Below are 23990 nucleotides of genomic sequence, written 5' to 3' on the forward strand. Positions count from 1 at the left end.
TGCAAGGAAAGGTTCCTGTGGGGAAAGCAACCGTGACACACACCGAGATTTATGTTCGCGGAGAATATCCATGGGGAAACAAAAGTTGTAAATGTCTAATTCTTCGGCTTAGTATGTTTTAGGTATTTACTGTCCTTGTAAACTTGGAGAATTTGAAGCTTTCATAAAACAACTGTTTGGTGAGCCAGACCTGCTGTCTGTGTCACACTGAATTTATGTGCTAAGCGTCATTTCTCGTTCCATAAATGCCAGTTCCAGAGTGCTTGCAAAACTCTAACATGACAGTGGTTTTACTCTGTTCACTCTGAACTCAGAAATTGTGCTATTTTAGTATAACATTAAATTCAGCCTTTATTTTTAGCACAGTCTGATAACAAGGCAGACATACTGTGGAAGTTAGCAGCAGAAACATCCATCACCTCCCAAAGCACTCAGTTGATTTCTAGAATTTGTATTTGATATATGGCAACACTTCAGGACACAAGCAACAGGACACAGTAGTGATGGAAACATCCTAATTGCTCAGAAGATTAGCTTTGGCCTCTCTCTGTATTCCCCATGATGTGACTTTTTTATTTATTAAAAACAAACTACTGGGAAATTAGTTTTAAGCTTGAAATGATTGTGCAGGCAATACGTATTGTGACAAAACCTAGTCATTAGACTTCTCACTGTTCCCCAGCTGGGCAAAGCCACCTCTCTATGCCCTTGCCATTTTTCTCATGCAGTCAAATCCACACCTTCTTCCCTAAATCCTACCTGGCTCTTATTCCTCCATTGATAAAAAACAGTAGGAGAATTGGTTCAATTCTTTTTTCTTAGGGTCCCTTATTTTCTTAAAATACATTTTTTTTTTCATCAAAGAATCAAGAAAAGGGTTTGCTTCTTCATTTTGTTTTATAATATCACTGAAGGTTAGTGTTTTCTCTGCCAAGTTTATAATCAACAGAATAATTCCTTTTAATGAATAATTTCTAATAGATGACAAGTTGCATACCCTGTGCTTGAAAGCGAAATGACAATAAATAATTAGTTTTAGAAGATAAAGGTAATTCAACAGGAAAGAGCTATACTTCAACACCACTTGTAATTTTTTTTTATTATTTGTTGGTTAGTTATTCCTTCTGGCTGCAGCTTCTGTGGAATAAAGGATTACAGACAATAATTTCTATATGATCATCTGCTTTAGTTTTGATGGTATCAGTTGCAGATCCAACATCAGAAATGAACAAAACATCAAAAAACCCTACCTATTTTAAGCAGTCTGAAGGATCTATCTATCGCTGCTGCCTACTCACTGTCCCTTTGATACTGAAACAGTTAAAAATGTCTGAAACAGATTGACTGGGCCAAATTGTTCCCTGGTGCAATTCCATAGAGTATATCAGGGATGAATTTAGCACCATTTCGTCAGCATTATAAAAGCTACATTCAGTCATTAGCCAGTTGATAAATTATTCAGGAGATTTTCTTCCATGTGGCCCATTAGGGACAAAGAAAATCCTTTTTCAATCAGTCATTGTCTTGTCTTTATTTTTGGTACTAATCTAAGAAAACACAGCGCATTAGAAAGTGATTAATAGCACAGGCAGGCAGTGGTGGATGGAGCATCGCTCCTCTCTGTGCGTGCGGAGGTGCAGCCAGAGCCTGTCCCACACCCCACACCAAACACAAGCAGCTCGGGGCCGGGGAGGGGGTGGAACTGCACACCAGCCAAGCCAGTCAACCCAGCATGTGCCCTCATCGACCAGCTCTGCCTCCCAGCAAAGTTTTGCCCCATGTAAGCCGTGGAGTAGCCCCACGGTGCCCAGCTGCTGTAACTGTTTTCTCAGCTCTGGTGTCCTGTGGGTGGCTGCCAAAGTGCTAATTAATGCCATTCCTGATGGGGAGCTCTGATGAGCACAGATGTCTGTGGCTGCAAATCCACACATGCCAAAAGCAATAACTTTCAGTTCCTACTGACAGAGGCCAGGGCTGAAGATGTGCAATGAAAACAAAAATGAAGCTTGCGTCATTGTGCATCCATCCGCTCAGCTGCCCCCAGCTTGTCATTATACTTTTTATCAGTGCTTATGACGAGCTTTTTCTGTTACAGTTTGTGAAGTGATGGGGCACTGGAACTGAGCATGGCCCACCTGGTTTTGCTGACGTTGAGGAGTGTGTCATTAGCACAGAATAGCTACTCTGAGCACCGTGGGCTATGCCTGTTAAAAGCACCAGACATCCGGCTTTGATTTTGGGTGCTGAAGTCCCACACTGCTGATTCTCCTGCTTCCCAAACTCTACAAATACCCATATTCTCTCAGTTACCCATATTCTCCCACCAGTTTTGGCTGCAATGTCCAACAGAAGTACCTAAGGCTTGATTCCTTGTTGAAGCCCTGTAACACATCCAAATGCTTTGGGGATTTCCCACCAGGACTGTTTCCTCGACAGGCATGCTTTGAGGATAGTCAGTGAATGTAATGCAACTCTAGGGGAGAAGGAGAGGGTGTTCTCCCCATTCCTGCCGTTCCAGCCATCAGCTCCTGAATAACCACAGCAATCTCTCACAGTAAGCTGTGAGAGATTTCAGTTAAAATCCCCCTTCCACCAGCTCTTTCAGAACAGGACATGGAACTTTGATCTCCCGTTAGAAGACATAAATGCCTCATCCTCTTCTCTGCATCAGTCAGCAGTGAACCACCATTAAACTCTTTGCTGAATACATTTTGGATTGTAGACATTTTTGAGATACAAATGGGCAGGGACTGAAGTCTCCCAGCTGAATGCCCTGGACATGCAACTGTGGACTCATAGCCCTTCAGTGTAAATAGTTGACTGTACTGAGGCTCTTCCATCAGACACTATTGTGCATATCTGAGACAGGTAAGCAGTCAAGAGGGACAGAATTACTCATCATAACAATGCTGAATAATGGAATGAAAGTGTTTAAAGGTATTTTTAAATTTAACTTCAAGAAAAAAAAAAAAAAAACAACAGCCAAACATGGAGAACCACACTTAATACACAAAGCTTTATCTGGATCATTTAAAAGCAGGTCTGCCATGTAGATTAATGTTGAATTGGTAAAATAGAATTACACAATTTATCTTTTCCTTAGATCTGTTGTTTCATGGTGTCTCTAAAAAGGAATGGAAAGTTTTCTGTCTGCCTAGCAGGAATGTTGGGAAATTCATCCACAGTAGCTGGAAAATATCAAAACTCTTCCTGAGTTCAGAAGTGCAGTAACTTGTAGGTCAGACATTCACATCCACCTGACATTTTAGGGGAACTCTGATAAAATGTTTGGGATAATTACAGAAGTTTCTAGCAGGCATAGAGGGAAGTATGAATTGTACTAAAATCATCTTCATAACATTTAATTAGTTTTATCCCTACTTGAGTCATGTAATTGTTTTTATATAATCTCACCACAAGATGCACACCTGTCCCTTTCTCTCTTATAGGGAAAGCAAACCCAACAGTCAGGATATGTCTGTCATAGTAGTTTGGGCTCAGCGCATCAGGGCCCAAAAGATAATGCCTAGCTCTGCGGCAAAATACTTGCTGCTCTGTCATGTGGGTGAAACTAATTCACATTAGGAGATAGAGTTACACACTCATAAAGCCAATACCCATACCAAAGCTTTGATGCGTTATATAAAAACTCAATATCAGTTTTCACTCCCCTTCAGTTCTGCCTCACTTAAAAAATTCCCTACTCGGATCTGCTATTTCCAATCCAATCCAACACAAATTCTTTGCAATATGAGTGAGCACAGAGCACAGTCCTCTCCAAAACCAGATGAGATTTAAATTAGCTTCATCTATTTGCTTATTTAAAGCAGCATGACAGCAGGGATAGCTGAGCTCCACCTTGATGGTATAATAAACTTGAACTTAGTGATATATGCAGGGATTGATTTATGCTGTTGACAGATTCTAGGCTTCAACAATGAATGTATTATAGGGGATGTAAATGCAAATGGCCACATGGTTTCCTGAAGACATGAGTGCTCCTCTGGTCTTATACTAATCACTTTCACATTTAACTCTTATTTTCTCTGTGTTTCTCTCTGGTTTTCATAAGAAGGTTCTGATCATCCAAACTGAAAGCCTTTATTCACCAGATCAAAAGTTTTTGGAATAATAAGCACCAGTTCTAAAAAAACAAACAAGCAAACCACAAATGACAACAAAACACTAACAAAAAACCCCAAACAAAACAAACAACAACAAAACCACCACAAACCTAACAAAAAAACCCACCAACACAAAACAAACAAACAAACAAACAAACCCCAAATAATGTCACTTTCAGAAATATCCCTTGAAGGTACCTTCTAATGCATGTTAGGCTAGAACCCTGACTAAATGCAAACCGACATAGGCTAAAAATCAGTATAAGAAATGTCAACCTGTATTTCCTATATTGATATAGATAAATTTGTACTCTTTTTTCACCATCTCAAAAATACCGCAATCAGAAACACACATCTGTGATGACAACCTAAATTTTGGCCAAAAGGTAGCATTATCTTTGCCCCCTGTGTCACCAGCCCTTGTCTCTCTCCCTTTCTTGAGAACCCCAGAACAACCTTTAGTGCCTGCTCTCCGACTGACTTCCAGAGCGTGGGTGTTTTGCTGCTGGCTTGCAGTGAGACAAAAAAAGTCCCAGAGATGTTGTTACCTTTCCCCAGAATTCTTGAAACAAAACATCAATTTTAAGTCATAGATAACCCATTAAAAGAAGTAAGAAGAGGGGAAATCCTGATGCCTTACCATTATAATTGCTGATTGAAATATGACTCAGTGCTTATCAAGATAGCACAGGTACAGCCACACTGGCAGCATGGTGGGAAGCTCAGCTCCTCCAGCTGCCAAGAAGAGCCTCCCACCCCCACTTCAGGGACTGTTCCGAGCTGCGGCACACAGCTCCTTTCCAAAGCCTGTCCCGTGCAAGCGGGTGTTAGTGTGGTTGGCCCCATGAGGGGGCAAGGTCACAGAATAGAACAATAGAATAATTTTGGTTGGAAAAGACCCTCAAGATCATCGAGTCCAATTGTTAACCTAACACTGGCACTAAAACGTGTCCCTAGGAACCTCACCTACATGTTTTTTAAACAGCTCCAGGGATGGTGACTCAACCACTTCCCTGGGCAGCCTATTCCAACATCTGACAACCCTTTCCGTGAAGAAATTTTTCAAAGATCCAATCTAAACCTCCCCAGGTGCAACTTGCAGCCATTTCGTCTCATCCTATCACTTGCAACTTGGGAGGAGAGCCCAACATCCTCCATGCTACAACCTCCTTTCAGGTAGCTGTAGACAGCAATAAGGTCTCCCCTCAGCCTCCTTTTCTCCAGGCTGGACAGCCCCAGTTCCCTCAACTGCTCCTCATCAGACTTGTGCTCCAGACCCCTCACCAGCCTCATCACCCTCCTCTGAACTCATTCTAGCACCTTAATCTCTTTATTGTAGTGAGAAGCCCAAAACTGAACACAGGTGGGGCCTCACCAGTGCTGAGTACAGCATCGCAGGCAAACCAGTAGCTGCAGTTTTGGGGAGGAAGTAGCAGGTACACAGCTGATGTTACCTTTCCTCTTCTTGATTCTTGCTCTAAAGGAAACAGAAGCCAGATGAATTTAGGGGAATATCTTGGCCCACAGTCAAGTAATTCTTACGGTTCAAGACTTTGCCACAGCTACTGACAACTTAAATGCAATTATCAACACAACAGGTTTGACCTTACATGTAACTGGTGTACAGTATTGTGAGGAAAAATAGTAATGGAAGGACAGACAGAGCCATCTATCTGACTCCAGCTTGGCAGGTGACAAACACGTACCCGCTAGCTGATACCAGCCAGCACGAGGCACCCAGTTTCCAACAGAAGAATATTTCCTTGGCTCCTTGTATCCAGGCAGCCTCGCCTCTCACCCTGTCCTCTTCCCTTGTACTGTGAAGGAAACAAATGACAACACGAGGCTTTGCTCAATTGCTCTGTAGAATCCATAGTCAAATCAGCATTACAAATTTGTTGTTTGTTCAGGCTCTGCTCTGGAACATTTTGTTGTCAAAATATAAAATACATCCTGAGCTCTGTTTGCCCTTGATCTTGAAACTGTTGGTGTTATTTTCAGCTTTCCCCTAGAGACATTTAAACTAATACGAGCTTTTCTGTTGTAGTAAAGGAAAGAGAGAAGAAGATTTAATGCCAGGATTTCAGAAAATGGAGGCTTAACCAAAAAAAAGTCACAACTTTCACAATACTCTTGATAAGCCTGAGAGTGCTGCATCTCATGCCTCGCAGTCTCTGCTGAGTTATCACCTAAGACTCACAGAAGAAAATAGCTGGTTTAGCAATACCCAAATTACAAAAAGCCAGCCTTTCAAAGCGAAACAGGAAGCCAGCTCTCTGTGCCGGCTACCTGCTGCATGGCAATGAAACCATTGATAAAGTGCTGTTCAACACCCACTCAGTGAAGGGCCTCTCACAAAAAGAAATATCAATGAACCAAAAAAATCACTATTTTTTAAAATTCCTTTTGCATTATGTCATATTTTTATTATTTGGAACAGATTCACTTTCAAAGATTTTTGTGACCTATAAGGAAGTCTATTAAACCATTTCATTACACTTCCTAATTCTTACACATATCCCTTTATAAACCCAAAACCTCACAATGTTCTCAAAGCAGGTTTTTCTCTATGTTTTGGAGAGAGGGAAGTAAATTGGGTTACCCCAGCCAAGGCCAGGATTTGATGTCTGAGTTGTGACGAGGACCCTGGACCTCAGTGTGTTGCTCTGCCCTAGACAGGGATGATCTTTGGTGGACAGTGGTCCACTGTGGCAGGCCTGGAGGGCAGCACTTCAAGATTTGGCTGGAGGCTGCTGGGAGGGTGCAGTTCTCTGCTCAACGGGGAGAAGGGTTCTGGGTTACCAACAGTTAAACTGAAATCAGAGTTACAACTGAAACGAAGAGTAAAATTTCAGTTTCATTAACTGCTCCCAAAAGGTAGCATCAAGCTGGTGCTAGTGTATAAGACAAGTTCAGCCACCTTAATAATGCTCAAAGAATTCATAGCTTGGTCAGCTTTAGGATTTAAAGGACTGCTGGTTTTGCAAGCTCTGCTCAAAAGTGGTTTGCTGTCAAAAGTTGGAAAATATCCTGCAGACCAAGGCTTCAGACACTGTACATTTGCCCAAAGTGCAGTCTTGGATACTCTTTGTGTGACCCATCTTTTTGAAGCAGCATATGTATCATTCTGCCTTGAAAGCAAAGCAGAGTCACAGAGGGCAAGGAGCTGGACAACATCAGAAGGGCAAGAAGTCACTATCTGCACAACTGAATCACACCCACTGCTCTTGAGTAATTAAATTGAAACATGCAGCAAGGCTGCTGTCCTATCAGGAGCTCTTCATAACAGGCAAGAGAGATGAGTAGAATACTTTACTATAGGTTTAATTTGGCTGTAGCGTTGTTTCTTCTAGCTCCAACAGCCTGATCAACACTTAAAACTGTGCATTCTGCTACTATCACTATTGCAAAGTGTCTCAAAGTAGTGAATGCTTTGTATTGACACTTTACATAGTTAATAATCTTTTGGTTAGAAAAAAACATACTCCTTTTCTAGCATACTGCATTCAGCTTAAATTACATTTAACTCTCTTCTACTGCATCATAGCATAATGGCAGAAAAGGTTGTAAAGAACCCCCGAGTATTTGAACTTCTCACAGTCGTTGCTGTAAATTTCCATGTGGCCAGCCTGGACCACAGCATACTGAGTAGTGTGTTTTTAAAAATATCATATATATGCTCACAGAAGAAATTGCCTGTGCTCTGGACCAAAGTAATGAGTTGAATGCCCATGCCTACAAGGCAATCACTTTCTAAAGCTTTTACATTTTATTTATGGTAATATCATCCAGCTTCAGCAATTAATTACCATGCTCAGTATGATGCAGTTGCTGTGACTTAGTAAGTGTTCATTCGTATTCTGGTTCTGAAACAGGTACCACAGGAGAGACAAAGATTCCTGACCTTAACTGTAGGTGGCATTCTTCATCTGTTCATCTAAATTATTGCTTAAGAAACAGCATCAAATTAGTAATTTTCATGTACCCTTGATTAATGTTATCAGCCCTCTCCTAAGTTTAATTAAATTGTACTTTCAGTTGGAAGGAATGCATGTTCATAAAATATGAAGTTGTGTAACTACGTTACCTGGAAAGATTAAAACAATTTTCTGCTGTTCTTGCCCTACAAGCTGAGGAAATGATATGTGCTTGAGTGATCTGGAGTGTTTCCAGACAAATTCTTCCATCATGTGTGATGAAGAAGAAAAATCTGTAATGCCCAAAGGCTTATCCATGGTCTAGAGACCATTTTCAATTACCTTACAGCAATAGTGAGTAAATCCAACTACATTTTAAATTATCAGTGTTATCTCTAGAGAAATCTCAAATAATTTCCCTTAGTAGAAGGATTTTGGCATGCCCAGAATTTCTCGTGTGTACTTGGTTATCTGAGACAATTCTGCACTCTTCTAGCAGCTTTGGAAATGTTACAAGGAAAAAAAAAAAAAAAACACAGGAAATTTTCTTCTTCAACTTAGCAAAAAATTCAGTGAACTTGATAAAGAGAACTTATCGTGCTCGGCCAACTGCAAGCAAGCAAGATATCTCTGAGTATCCCATGCAGTTTTGAGTATATTTTGCTCTGTAAGCTTTTCCAGCTCTGATCCTTCTTCTGATGTAGTGCCATCAGTGGTATCAGATTATGTGCATCCTTCATGATGCAGGCAAGTATCCACAGAGGAGTAGACTAAGGACACAGGGTTCATTTGCAGTTGTGACCTGGGAGGGTAGACAACTTCTAATCCTGCAAATAAATCTTCCAAATAGAAATGCAATTTGATTAAATTATTCATTTCCCTTCTCAGCTTAATGAAAGATTAAACTACAAGAAATACTTACTTGTGCCAGATAACTGAAAACAGATGGCTAAGTTTCATTTTGTTCATCAGAGAAATTGGTAGGTCAAAGGCAACAAGTCCTTCAAATAGTAGGCTTTCTTTGTTAAAAAAAAATTTAAAAATCTTAGTTCACAAGTGACTCATTTTCTTTTAGTATTTTTATGTCTGTCATGACAGTGAGGTGCTGTCAAAATTGTTGAGATGTTCATCCATGTGGCTGAGAGCATTACGGGAAACATTTTACAGGGTTGTATTGATTTTTCCACATTTTTTCTGTGTGAAATGTGTTATCAAAATATTAACTTCAGCCTTCTAGATGACAGAGTTAAAACCAAATCTTTCAGTCTTACCCAGGGGGGAACATTCAGATAAACTCTAAACCAAATATTCTGGGAAGTTTAATTTTTTTCAATGGCAGTTTGGGGCCCAATGCAAACAAAACAGAATACTGAATTCAGCTGCAGGACTGATATTATTTTTGACTAGTTCTAAGTATTACTGCTTTCTATTTCTACACCACTTATCAGCAACAAACCTGAAATAATATTAATTCTTTGCTGCTTACAGAAGTTTCTCTGGATGGAAGTGCTGTTTTATTTCCTTTGTAGAAAAATAGGTGATTGAAAGATAAAAAAGATTTGGCAAAGCTGTTTCCAGGAGTTGTGCCTAGATTTTACTTTATTCTGTGTGGGTTTTCTGAAGACAGTGAAGGAAGACTAAGTGAACTGTACTTATCTCTTTACCCTGTCTCCTGTCATCACTGCTCGGGTCAATGTGTGTTCACTGAAAAGTGACAGAGAAGATGTAATGTCTTGTCCTTCCCATTCATAGTGTTTCTGGGTTCAGCCTTAGCTGATAAGAACAGAAATATAGATCAGTCACTATGAGAAAACTGTGAAAGCTACGAAAATCCTGTATTATGCTGGATAAGACACCTAAATACACTTTTTTTTTTTTCCCCAATAAAGAATAAATTAGAAAGTACTACTGGGCTTGTTTATCGTCTATTATTATTAATAATGCACAGAATGGTGTATTAGAATCTGTGAAAATGACATTAATTTACTCGTCTTCCTGTCATCTTCTAAGCAAAGCATGACTATATGAAAACATAAAGGATCTACCCATCAGGCTCAAGCCTCAATGAATGTCATGAAAAGAACTGCGTCCCCTGGCAGCAGGTGAAGGGCTGGCCTGCTGCCCGTGGGAAATACTGTGCAAATGCAATGTAGGAGTAAAGGCTATCGAAGCCAGGACTGGCTTTGCTGCTGATTGCCACAAAATAGCAAAATATTTCACAGCCTTCACTAATATCAACAGGATTTTAGATAATTCAGCTATAGTAGGTGGATAGAAAATGCATTACTGAAGCTGGCTCTGTACACCTGTGAATATATTACAGTGCAAAATCCTGACCAGGTCAAAACTCCAAACTACAACATGGTCCCTAAAGACATCAGACACAAACAAAATTGTGGAGCCCAACCTGCCTTAAGCTCATGGATTATTTTAGTCTCAGCCTTACTTGCCTGAGTTTAGGAAAGGGTCAGCCTAAGAAGTTCCTGAGTTTTGGTCTTTTGTTTTTCAAATTAGACCAATGGTAACGAGGTCTTCTGTAGCACAGTTGATAAAGATCAGCAACTATATTCTGCATGAGGAAACATACCAAGGTTATATAAAATCATCCTCTAGTATGTTTTACAGCTCCCTTTACAGCTCAGATCCGGAAAATATGTTTTACAGTGACAGTTTAACTAGAATACCTTGAGCCAAAGCATGGAACAGATTTCTAGGTTTCATTTTGGCCAAATATGAAAAAATAAAACAGCTTTGTATTTTTGTAAACATCAGCCATTTCAGTATTAACTAAATCCCAGAATTCAGGCTGTTTCAGATATACATGTCCTTGCACGGATCTCTGGAGTTGGGCAGCAGGTAAATGACTTCTTCATGCCCTCACCAGCACATTGCCATGCAGAGACAGCAAATTTAAAATACACATTCATAAAGGTACATTCTATAGTGCAACATTTTTATCTCCTCAGTGAAGATCCACGTGATGTAGTACACCAGGTGATATCACATATGTTGCAACTCTGCAGCAAAACTGAGATATTGCAGCCACTGGGACAATAAGCAGAAGTATCTTCAATTAATGAGCAACTTTGCAGCTTTTTAGACTCTACCCTGGTAGATTTAAAACTGCCCTGGTGTCTTCCCCATGAACTGTTAGCAGGTCAAACTCATGTTCACATGAACATGAACAAGACCAAGGCAGAATCCAGCCTTACTGCGTATAGTTAAATTCCATGTCAGTCATATCCCCTGAAGATGTGATGATACATTTCCAAGGCTAGCCAAATGGTTGTAATATCTCCGCATTTTGTACATGGTGAAATGGAGATGAGATGATCACGGATTCTCTACAGCGGCCCCAGGACTGAACTAACACTTCAAGGCAGTTGCACTACGTATTCTGTGCCATGGCATCTGATACTCACAGGTGATTGTAGGAATTAATTTCACAAATCCCTTTTCTCAGGTTTAATTAATAAAGGGATTTGGCTAAACTGAAGAACAATATATAATTTGGAGAGCAACATTCAGATAAGAAATCCTTATCACATTATGGATTTAATAATCAGCAGCTTCAGGTGACCCACTTGGACTACATATTTACAAGATTTGCAGTGACTTTTCAAATTTAGTGCCTTAGAAAAGTGCCATGGAAAATTAAGACCGTGATTCTTCTTGTATCATGTGGACAGTGTACAAGCATATTTTCCCATACGATAAGAACAGATAGCACATTTTCCCACTCCCCTAGACACTGAGTTAATGCAGAATGACTAATGCATCTCTTTGGACTGTCAAAACAGTCTCTGTAAACTCAATGTATCTTTTAATGTAAGTACATCACAGCAAAAGATACAGTCCAAGGAACACAGTTCCTTTTCCCTTGATTAATAAAGTCTTGGAAATCATGCTTAGGAGCATTCTGTGCTCCCTCAAGGTCAAGAAAAAGATGCAATACTTAGAAGTGGTTCACTCTGAGGTATTGAGCAGTACTTTAGCTCACCCTGCATTGCTCAATAATTTACTTTAAAAACTTCCATGTGGCTTCATCTACCCTTCCCCTCCCTATCTACAATGTTTTGTTGTCTTTTCTTTGCTTTCCCCATCGCGATGGACAGTGCAGATCCTAGGGCTGCCCACTCAGTCTTCATGACATGGACAGTAGTAGTTTGGCAGAGCTGTTGGAGGAAAGCACGCACTTCATTCTTTGATAAAGTGTCTACTTCATGGGAAATATTCTGCAGACCCCTGAGAGAAGGTAGGGCAACAACTCAAATTTACATGCCTTCTATGCATAACATCTTGAGTTTGGAATTTGCCACCAGATAATGCAAGCTGGCTTCACAAAGTTGCTATAAAACATAAGGAAAGGTCAGATTTTGTAGGAGCTACAAGGTCAGGTTTTGTAGGAGCTATATGCAGCGTCAGCAAACATATTCCTTACAGCCTCCTTCTCAGTGATTTATTTCCAAAATAAGCTGCAGTTATTGTGTCATTATGTAAACAATCACTTCCCTGACTCACCAGTATTAATAAACTTTCTAATACACAAAAAGCAGGGGGTGTTCATGCAAAACCAATCAGTATTTTCAGTCATAACACTGCTGAATAACAACAAAGAGAAAGAAAATATTTATGAGGAGAGATTAACAAACCGGTAAGTATCACTCAGGACCAACACAACTGGTGTGGGAGACAAAAGGTGGAGCAAGGACCAGCATCCATGGCTCATGGGGACACGGTGCTGTACCCAGCAGCACTGGCTGGGAGTTGAAAGCCCACTGGGTACATTTGAAAACACTGCCCATCACACAGCTTGACAGTCAACAGGACAATGACAGAATTCAAAATTTTGTACCTTCCTTATACTGTTTCTGATTTTTTAGCTATTTTACAGAAAAACTGAACATGGTTCAACAATGTCTCCTGTAGGTTTGTTTTCCATAACGTCTTATCCACAACTTATTAAACTTTGAAGGACTTAGCTCTAAATGCTTTCAAATGGTTTCTTCAAACAGTGACACACTGAAAGTACTATTTTCTCCCTTGAGGGAAAAAAAAAAAAGTCTTTGAACGGCTTATATAATATGCAGTTCTTGATGAGTGAAACCCCAAGGGATCTGGAAGAGAGCTTGTGTCACAGGAGCAATTCTAAGACCCAGAAGCCTATTAATTTATAAGAATTACTATGGAAATAAAAGTATTCATTGCAGTATGTTCATTAGGAGCATTTCTATTCTGTTGTCACTGGAATACTCTAATATCTGCTGGTCAAATCAGAAATATGAGATTGCTATAGGATGGAAACTGTATTTTTACAGCATGGAAGATACTCATGCATCTGTCTCAGGAGCCAGTCTGAACATATCAGGATAATATTGCTGTCTAGAAAGGAAGGTGTTTGGAGCCCTAGGAAAAAGGTGAATGCCAGGTTCAGGTTTGTCAACACAACACTGTAAAATCATGTATTTCAAGTATTCTGAATGGAGAAAAGGCCTGTGTATGTCTGTTATCCTCTATTCATCAATAGAAGACTAACAATTTCTAAAATGGTGGAAGTGTTTTTCCTGCAGTTATTAATTTGAAATAGCTGCTGACAACAGCTGCAGTATCTTTTTTCCTTCTTCTCCATTAATTAGGGTTAGGGTGAGGGTTAGGGGTTAGGGTTAGGGTTAGGGTTAGGGTGAGGGTGAGGGTGAGGGTGAGGGTTACGGGTTAGTGTGAGGGTTAAGGGTTAGGGTTAGGGTTTTGTCAATAACATGCCAACCAGCTGTAACTGAGAAATAGTATGAAAGATAAATGACAATAAATATGTTCATTTCAAATCATAGCAATTCACTTTTATTTCAAATATTCACCTGCTGAAGCCCTCCATTATCTAATTATGTACAACTGAATCAAAAATAAAATTGAGGCAGATAGCCTTTATATGAACAAAAAATTCAGCTAACTTTGTCTAAACATTGTAAAGACTGGCAACAGCAGAATGCTATGACCAGGGTAAGAAGAGCAAATTGAAATACTGCTGTGGAAAAGAACATAGGAAAAAAAAAGTTCAGGAAAAATGCAGTAAAGGGATATAGCTAAAACAAATGGGAAAGAAAAAAAAATAAACCATGAAAATGCTGTTTAAAAAACAGAGCCTGAAATATAATATTCCATCTTCAGTGAAAACAAATCTAGTGTCTACTTCTTTCATGCACGGAAGAGTAAACACTCTGGCTAAACCACGCTGACTCCCAAACAACTTTGCCAACATAAATACCGTCAGGAAACACGAGCTGTGCATAAAGCTTGCCCCATAGTTAATTCTGTTGTCCTGACTTTTACAGGCACGAAGTACTGTGCACGTTGTTCAGTAATTCTATACCTGAACAATGTGCATTGAATAAAGTGCAGCTGGTGTAATCTCAGAGGTGTGTAGGGCTCCTCGGCAGGTGAGATATGTACCCGCCATGGGGCTCCTCCATGGTGCTTCATGGGACTCCGGCTCTCTTGTTACTGTTCATTAAGCTGTTTGAATAGAGTATGTTGCAAATTTGTTGCCTCATCTTTGAAATGCAGAAAGCCTACACTGCATTATATTTTACACTGGTGTCCCTCCACAGCTAAGGGTAATCTTGTAGGTGTACCCTCAACAGCTGCAACCTGCGCCCAGATCTTTGCACTAGCGGCGTGACCCATTTCCCTGGCATCCATCCACACGCGGTTACAACAAACTGTCTGTGATCACTCTTCCCTAGTGATTTCAATGGTTTATCATAAAATACCAGAGTGTGAGAACCATTGGGATATGTGAAGAATATAAGTGGATCTCTCTCAGGTCAGTTACAAGTGTCATGGTTGCTGAAGATGATGGACTACAAGGAAAACCTGCCCACTGGGTCACAGCTACTAGCCTCTTCAGGGAGTGGACGTGTTGTCATCTTCTGAAGGCTTTCTGGCTCTGTCAATATCCATTTGTTTGGTGACTTCCACTCCTTGACAAGGGAGGAGGAAGAGTGATGGACAAGTGGTTCTTATAGTTCATAGACTCCACATACGGTCCACAACATACACCTGGCATACTGCATACCTCCTCTATCTGGGACTGGCTTTATTTGAGACTGACATTGGTTTATTTGCCCTTACCTTGATGAGTGAGTGAGTGAGTGAGTGAGTGAGTGAGTGAGTGAGTGAGTGAGCGAGTGAGTATCATATCTTTGCAGCTGAAGAAGACCCAGGTTGAGACAGTCCTCAACAGACCTTCCCAAGGCCAGGGTGTTCTTGGTGCTTACAGCCTGTCCAGCAGTGCCTGCGAGCCAGTCCATGCCCACCAGTGGTGCTGACAGTGGTGATGGGTGCCAAGGGCTGGGTTGCCACCTGGCATGGGGTACAGAGGTGTGGGAGTATTGGGGGAATTTGCTTTCTTAACAAAGACCAGTCCAGTCTGCCTGTGGGCACTGCTAGTACTTTTGGGATATAAAGTACCGATAAGGTTGCTTGAGCCTGTTTCAAAGTGATGTTTCTTTTCCCTTTCCCCCTGTCTAAAAAAATCATGTTTTTTGAAGAAATGCTATGGCTCCACCATACCCTTAAGACACTCACAATCCTAATTATCAGAGGAGTAAAAGATGAAATACTTTTGTATAATGTTTTCACTGATGTAAAGAAAACTTTACATCTGATGGCTTTGCCTTGAATATTCTTCCTTTGATGTAGGAAAGAAAGGTAATGTCATACTTGATATCTTTTCATGGATGAATGTAACTTATATTTGTGTCAGAAACAAACATTTCTCCCCTTCTTTCTCCTCACCAACTAATTTAGCAATGAAATGACAACATTTTCCTTATTAAAATTTCTGAGTTTATGACACAGACTTTTTTTACAACTTAAAGTGTGAACTAAAATAAACATATCTAGACTTGTTCACTGTCTCACATATATTTGAAAAGATAGTCTATGAAGATACTCATTGAACCAAAAATACATAGTGAGCCATGGATCTCCCAAAACTATTTTACCCATGGCCTAGAATCTGGAAATTAGTTCAAACTGAAACACTTAGATATAGGCTGTATATAGGTACTAAGAATGAATCTCTGTAATGACCTTTGAAGGTTCACATACCGCTCAGAATTTTCTTACTCAAGAAGCAATGTTCGGTTGCCTCAGCTATTGCAGTGAGGTAGCAAATTTCAGTCGACAGCTATGAATGCACTTGCAACTCAGATTTTCCTGAAGTCCAAGTCTTGACCCCGTGAGACTGATTTCCTATGTCACAAGTAAATCAAGTAATAATTTGATGTTAAATGTATAAAGGAAGGTGTTAGCATTTTTTTTGAAAATGCAAATGTGTTATTAAGTAACACAAAAGTATCTAGAAAAAACAGGATGTGACAGGATGTGTTTCAACTAACCACAGAAATAAAGCTCACATAATGTTTAAAAAGTTATGCGAACATTGCACGCTGACTGCCTTTTAAAGCAGAAAACTAAGGGGTGGCGTATATCACAGTAGGCATTTGAGAAGACACCGGTGATTTTTGTGGTGGAGAAGACAAACAGAAAACTTATCTTGGGTGTCTCAGGGGAGGACTGGTGAACCTGTTTCTAAATAAGAATATTGGTAAAGTGTTTCCCTGCAGGGTATAATTATTTTCTTGGTTTTCCCATATCCTGTCTTGAGAAAGAATGACAGGCAACAGGAATGACATTTTTAAAATTATCCAGTGGCAGTGTTTTGGACATATCAAACTTGTGAATGTTAGAATTAAAATACATGCATGCATACAGGCATAGATTTTCTTAGGTGTAAAAATAGAGTGTAAAATTAAAGCATGGCACACTATGTGGCTTTTGGGCAATTTTAGGAGAAGAAACCTTAAGATGCGTGACTGTTTTGCATTTATCCTAAAATACATGAACATTTAATGACTTTTTGCTCTGCTTACGTGGTTGTTGTTTTCTTTTACTACTTTCATATTTTGTTCATTCATAATCAAGCATTCTACATTTCATTCCCTTATTTTTTAAAGCTGGACAATGTAGACCATCATAAGAATAAGAACTATTTGAAAATAAATGTAAGCTGGTGTAAGTCAGAAACATGGTCTCCATGTAGCAAATTCTAAATCTTTCTGCCTGCCCTCCGTGTAAAGTTAGTTGTTTTATTCCTTTCCAAGGTGCTTAACAATAGGGACTTCCAACAGTGAAAATGCAGAGTAAATACTTCTGATAGTGCTTGAAAGAAAAACAAGTTGTGTCTCGAATAGAAAGCTTAAAAAAAAGGTTTTTAATGGCAGAGATTTTGCAAAAAGTTTGCTTTTATAAGCCAATGGTTCAGTAGCATTTTCAAGATCAGGAAATCCTTTCTTTACAATGGATACTTTGTCATGCCAACAGAAAGATCCAAAATTGCATTGTGACTCATTCATGAGGCATTCAAACGTTTTTATTTTCTTCAAATGTCTGGAGTTTGAATCATCCAAATCTCCATCAAAAGAAGCAGCAAGCAAGCACTTTCTCCTTTCAGAGTGGATGGTGTTTGCAATATCCTTGGTGCTAAGGGGCCACTTACCAACTTGTCTCTACAGATTTTTACCTCTAACAGAGCCTTTCAAAGAACAAAAGTACTTTGGCTGTGGTAAAGTATGTGTACATCATAATGACTTTGCACAGGCTAGGTACCGTTTAAATTAATCTGTTTAGACAAGTTCTTCATCTGATTCACAGTTTAAGTAATCTACCCTGAAAAGCTTTTCATGGGGTTTTATTAATTTCCTGTGTTACTTGTACTCTAGTATTGCTGACATGAAATTTTTTAGATGAACACGGGAACAGCAAAGGTCTTAATCGCTGGCATTCACAAAACTCCACAAATTGCTCTCAAAAGTGATTTTATTCTCCAGTACAGTGTATATTCTAGAAAGCACCAATAGTGTGTCCACAGGAGTTTTAAAGAATTAGTGCACAGATATTTTAAGTCAATGTTCACTTGTGAGATCTCACTAATAATCTGTGAGGATTTTTTTATTTCCTGAGAAAATCTATTATGTTAGTTTTGTTCCTTATTTTGTCTTGTTCTTCCTTTTTCTTTTACCTGAGTGTGATTGGGTTTTGATCATAATTTTAAGTAATTACTGCATATAATGAATCTAAAATGGATGAGAAGTGTTCCACGTTTTCACCTCCTTCAAAACTTATAATAACTATTAGTAATCAAGAACTGTGAAGTATCTATAATACTTTCTTGCTTAGAATCCAAGCAAATTAATAAAGTTGTTATAATTTATTCATTCAGCTGTCACTGAAACGAAATAGAACACCTCAAATTTAAGACTCTGATCCTGCAGGCTCCTACAAGCCCCTGTAGGACTGCCTAATTTTGCTATGAGGAGCATTTCCGTTCAGTCACTGACACAAAGATAATAATGAGAGTAAAGCAAATTTATGACTGTATGCTAGATTGATACTTTATGTCTTAAAAGCTGGTATGTTGAAACAAAGGTATTCAACAGGTTTATTTTTACTTGTTGATTGCTTTGACTTTTTGAGTGATAATTTGATTTTTAGTCCTTCATTGCAATAGTGGTTCAGCAGCTATTTGCTACAAGCTTTAGAAACTATTTCAAATTGTCTCGAGTTAGACCATGGGGTTTTATTTTTATTTTTCAAAAAATAGGTTGAATATTTTATTAGAAACAAATACCAAAATTTTAATACACACACAAAGTTTAATGTGTAATGAGGAAATATTAAAAAAACTCAGCTGCTTGCACTAACCTGGGAGCTGGTATTTTCAAATGCACCAGGTGGCAAAAAAAGACATACCTAAGATTCCAAGCCTCAGCTTTTCAAGATTTGCAAGCACTCAACGTTTAAAAGCCTTATGAATACAAAGTACAGGCTTTCCACACCCTCAGTACCTGCTTCTGACTTTTGCAAAGCAGACACTCCAATGCTGTGAAGATTGGCATACACAATTGTCGGTTAATTGAACCGATATACCATGACCCGTATACCATGCATTAGTCTGTGCATTTCCACAAATAGTGTGTATTTGGCTGTAGCAAGATTTTGGAGGTGCTAAATATGTAGTTCCATATTTGGCAAGCTAAAATTAGAAACAACGTTTTGCAATTTCTGTCAGTTATAATGGGCTGTAAAAAAAAACCCCTTTAATCTCCACAGAATAGTTCTACCACATTTGTTCCACTGTCAGCTAGAACATTACAGAAAAATGCTCTACCTTTTTCTACATTGGGCTATTAATCGAGCAGAATTACCTGTTCAGATTTAGAGATACACATGCAATATAATATTTCCAGTCTTTGTTCACCTCTGTGCAGAGCTGGAGCAAATCTATATAAGAACTGCCAACTGGAAAAATACTGGAAGGACAACAGATTTGCCAAGGGCTGGATTACACCATGCAACCGTAAAACCCCCAGAAGCATGTTTTAACCACTCTTTCTGGAACAATTTGTCCCTGTCTACTGTAGCAAGTCTTCTTAAATATAGAGCTAGTTCAATGGCAGCCTTTATGGGCATTCATCAGGAGCAGTAAGTGACATGTTAAGGCAGATCATGAATTTGGGCAAAATCCTGACCTTGGTCTCTCTCTCTGGAACACCATTGAGTCCAGTGGATCAACGGCAAAAGATGGTTTGAATTTAATTGCTATTTTTTGGAGAAAAATAAATATTTCAGAACTATTAAATGGCAAAGTAGCAATACACTTTTGGTTTAGATTCTGGTGTCAATCTGCATCAGCTATTGTTTTAACTTTCAAATGAAAGTTACAGCCAATAAAAGTGACTGCTACCTCCCTTGACCTTGCAGAGAAAACTGGCCATTTCCACAGTATTATGTACTCAACTGCCATTAGGGTGGATATTTTCCTTTTTGTGCGTTTTCAGCCCACACCGTTGTGAATACTCATGCAATAGTGGATTGAAGCTTGACTCATCGAACTGAACTGTAAAACACAAACTTCCCTGGAACAGGATATCCATTAATATACCAATCCATCTTAGACAGCTTATGAATGGCTGTCAGAGCACAATAACGTTACTTTGAATAAAAAACAATTAAATTCCAAATACCACTCCAGGAGAAACTAACCATGAAGTCTGTATAATAGTAAAGCAAACAAACAGAACCTACTCTTACCAGAGTAAGCCACGTCACGTATTTTCCTAGCTATCAGCACTGTGGATCCATGAAAAGAAAGAAAACATAATTAATGCCTCTCTGCAGTCCCCCAGTCAGTAGGTACCAGATAGTCCTTCTGTGCTTGTTGGTGGCTAGCACAGGCTGGAGCTAAAGTCAGGATCAGCTATAACAAAATAAAAACAGCCATCCCACTGGAGGAAGGAAAAGCACAATCTGCACTATCTCTGCTCACACTCCCCTGGTCCCGCCAGCTTAGTCAAAAAAAGTTCAATACTAATAGAATATGCAAACAGAAGAATATATTTTTTTATTTGAAGCCAATATGTGATGAAAATACCCGAGTATTGTTCAAGACAAACAAAGAGTCCAGGAATATTTCTACTAAAATGCTTCTCTAAGGGGGGCACATGGGATTCTGCTGTTCTAAAATTAGTCATACATAGTATGAAGACCCACTTATGATGACCAGGAAGCTAAGAAAGAAACTAGCTTTTCAAGCTCTTTGCTCAGTAGGAAATGTTTAATGTAACACATTTACAATTTTGCTGCTAACAAGAGTGTGCCCTGTTCTGGAAGAAGAGATCACCCATGTCGTTGCCTGAAAGACCTAGCAATTTTCCTCAACTACTCTGGATGGCACAGTGACCCCCACTGACTTACCCAGCTTCAATATTACTCAAAACAGACTGCTCTAGCAACACAGAGTGGGAGACAGGGAGTGAGTGTGCATCCACATCCAGCACAAAACATTAGGACTTGAGGCAATTGCAGGAAGATGTGCCAGGGGAGATTCAGGTTGGACATGAGGAAAAGGTTCTTCACCCAGAGGGTGGTGGACACTGCAACAGGCTCCCCAGGGAGGTGTCATGGCCCCAAGCCTGACAGTGTTCAAGAAGTGGTGGACAATTGGGGTTGTCCTATGCAGGGACAGGAGTTGGACTTGATGATCCTCGTGAGTCCCTTCCAACTCAGGATATTCTATGATTCCATGATTCTATGGTCTCTTCTGAGCTCTGATACCAGCAAGGGCAACTGGCAAGAGGTATCCTGGTTTTGAGAGAGTAATTTTATTCTCAGACACAAGGCAAAAGGTTAACAAGGGGCAAATGAGGAACAGTCATAGGACTTCTTCAAAAGTAGCCCTACTTAGAAAAAAAACATGATTTTTCACTCATTCTTTCTTTATACCTTATTATGAGTGCTAAAAGTTTGTACTATGAGCATCAGTAACTGCAAAGCAAACATGTTATGTAATCATGCTCTAAAGCTCTCTTTCCTCCATGAAGCTCAAAGTATTTTACAAAGGAAGATAAATATTGCTATTGCTATTTAAAGTGGATGGTTCCTGTTTCACAGATGTAGGTAACGTAACACACAGACCCCTCAGACCTCAGAATGCTTCCTCTGTGTAGCTCTAGCTATAATGAGAATCAGCCCAGTGGTGCTTTTGCACCAACACACACAAGAGACATGAACACATGGCCTGAAGCATTTTATTTCAAAGTGTATCTCTAGAGGACATAAGAAGATTAGAGAAGATCTTTCTCACAGACACACAAGCCCAAACACCTGTATGTTCTTTTGGGTTTATTATATACAATGATTTTTCTTTCCATTCTATTTTACCGGCATATCTTCCTGACAACTGGAAATGGTTAGAAAACAGCAGGAAAATGGGGGTGGGAGGGAAGCAGGGGAAAAAGAGAATATTAACATGCTGCTTTAAATATTTTCCAGATTTAAGGTTTCAGGATGAGGGGAGGAAAAGAAAGGACCCGTTTTTCAAAAAAGCATGGGAATCCGAAAGTCAAAATCTTTACATTTCCAAATGCCAGAGTTCATTTGCATTAAGTGAAAACAGATGTTTCATTTTGATTTTGCATTTCTAAAAAGGATGCAAGTTTGAATATTGTTATTTCATAAGAAAACACGTTGTTTTAAAAAGTGCTACAAAGAAATCTATTTTCCTTTTACTCTTTCTTTTTTGAAAGAGATTTCCCCAGGGAAGATTCAACATGAAAAAAAGAAGGGGCATTCTGAGCTCTCCTACCTCCAAGCTTGACTTTAATCTTCAATGAATATAGCTCTTCTCACGGTCTTTATTATGTTGTGCTCAGAAAAGATGAACAAAGAAGGTGTTAGAATATTCCCTATTGGACATTATATGATGATATAATGAATTATGGGTTTTGCAGACACTATCTTTACCAGTTATAATTTATGGTGGAACAGTAGGATACAAAACTGAAGAAGAGAGTACATTTTTCCTTTTTCAATGTAGAAATTGTGTATTTCTTATAATTTTATAGGTCTGGGATGTCTTTATTTTGTATTGTTTTTCCTGACAAGTTTGTCATAATGTTTAATTTACTTTTTTATGTTCAATACCTGATATTTTGCATTTTAGTTGCATTTTTTTGAAAGATGGTATTATACTCATTTCAAAGAACCTACAGTACTCCATGCAAATACACATATTTAGTATAAGCAAATTTACATACCTCTGTATTTTCATTTTTAATCTATTTAAATACAGCATGCCTTCACTATGAAGGGGGGAAAAGAATTCTAAAGACTGATTTTTTTCCTTGGTTTAACTGTTTGCTATAATATTTTGAAAATGCTGCTTTGTGAATGAGGTAGTTGACATATTTGCAAAGAAATGCAAAATCTTTTATAAATTTTGAAACTGACCACCTGGCCTCTCTAATCCAATTCCCTTGTAAAGATTCCCGCAGCACTGCAGTAACATTTATGCAAATATGCCCACTGAGATGAGACTGAAAGACTGGAAAGCAGTTAAAGGGAATTTTTGGTACAACAGATAATAATAATCTGAAAGGAAGAAAAATGCAATTGCAAAACACAGAGTTAACGGTGTGGATCCTGTGCAGGGGGAAGGAGCAGGGAAGGAGAAAAGGGAACATGTGCCAGAAGATTCAAGCTAAGAAATAGTAGAATTGCTTTGTAAAAGACAGAAATAGCTCTTGTGTACTATTTTTGTCTTTTGCAAATGAAGTCTAAATAGCACACTAGAGCCCAGGGTCAGATTATTTTAAAACACAAAGAGAGAAAAGTGTGTTATCTGACTTCTAACTCCCACGGCAGATCTGGAGGTGAGCAACCCATTTTAACTTTAAAAAGTCAGTCCCCCACCTCCACATGCAGACAAACCATGCATGAGTGAGTAGCATTTCCTCATTAAAAGGTTTTTTCCATGACCCTTCAAACAGCGACAGGATCTGAGAGCTCTTTGACAGAGAGCAGAGTGCAGCAGCAACACCACAGTACAGCAGGACGTCGCTTCTTTTCACTATCAAATCTGCACCCTCAGCTGTCCCTGTATAATACAGTGCAAGAAAATGCATCCATCACATTGGGTTCCTTCCTAGCAGCACCAAGCCTGTGATTTCACGGGCAAGAAGAAAGCCCACGGCTTTCTGACAGCATGATTTTTGCTCCCTTCATCTGGACCTCAGCTACACACTGTCTGCAGAGCTGGGGCAGCCTTTTATTCTCCTGTGAATTGCCAAGAATCAGATGCCAAAGTCTGGTGGGGTTCATCTACCCAGAACAGCATTTCCTGGCAGCGATGAGGTGGCTCTGAGAATGAGCGACCTGTATAACCTGGCTCCCCTGGGGAGCCCACACTTGCCCTTTGGTCCTGGAGAAGCAGTGATGTGTTGCCGGAGCTGGAGAGGGGGATATAGCAAGCGTGGGAGCTCCCTGCACCCTGTCTTGGCTCCATCCCCGAATGGCCACATGGAGGCCTATCACAGAACAATGTTATGTT

Source organism: Patagioenas fasciata, chromosome 3 (assembly GCF_037038585.1).
Source record: "Patagioenas fasciata isolate bPatFas1 chromosome 3, bPatFas1.hap1, whole genome shotgun sequence".
NCBI lineage: Eukaryota > Metazoa > Chordata > Aves > Columbiformes > Columbidae > Patagioenas > Patagioenas fasciata.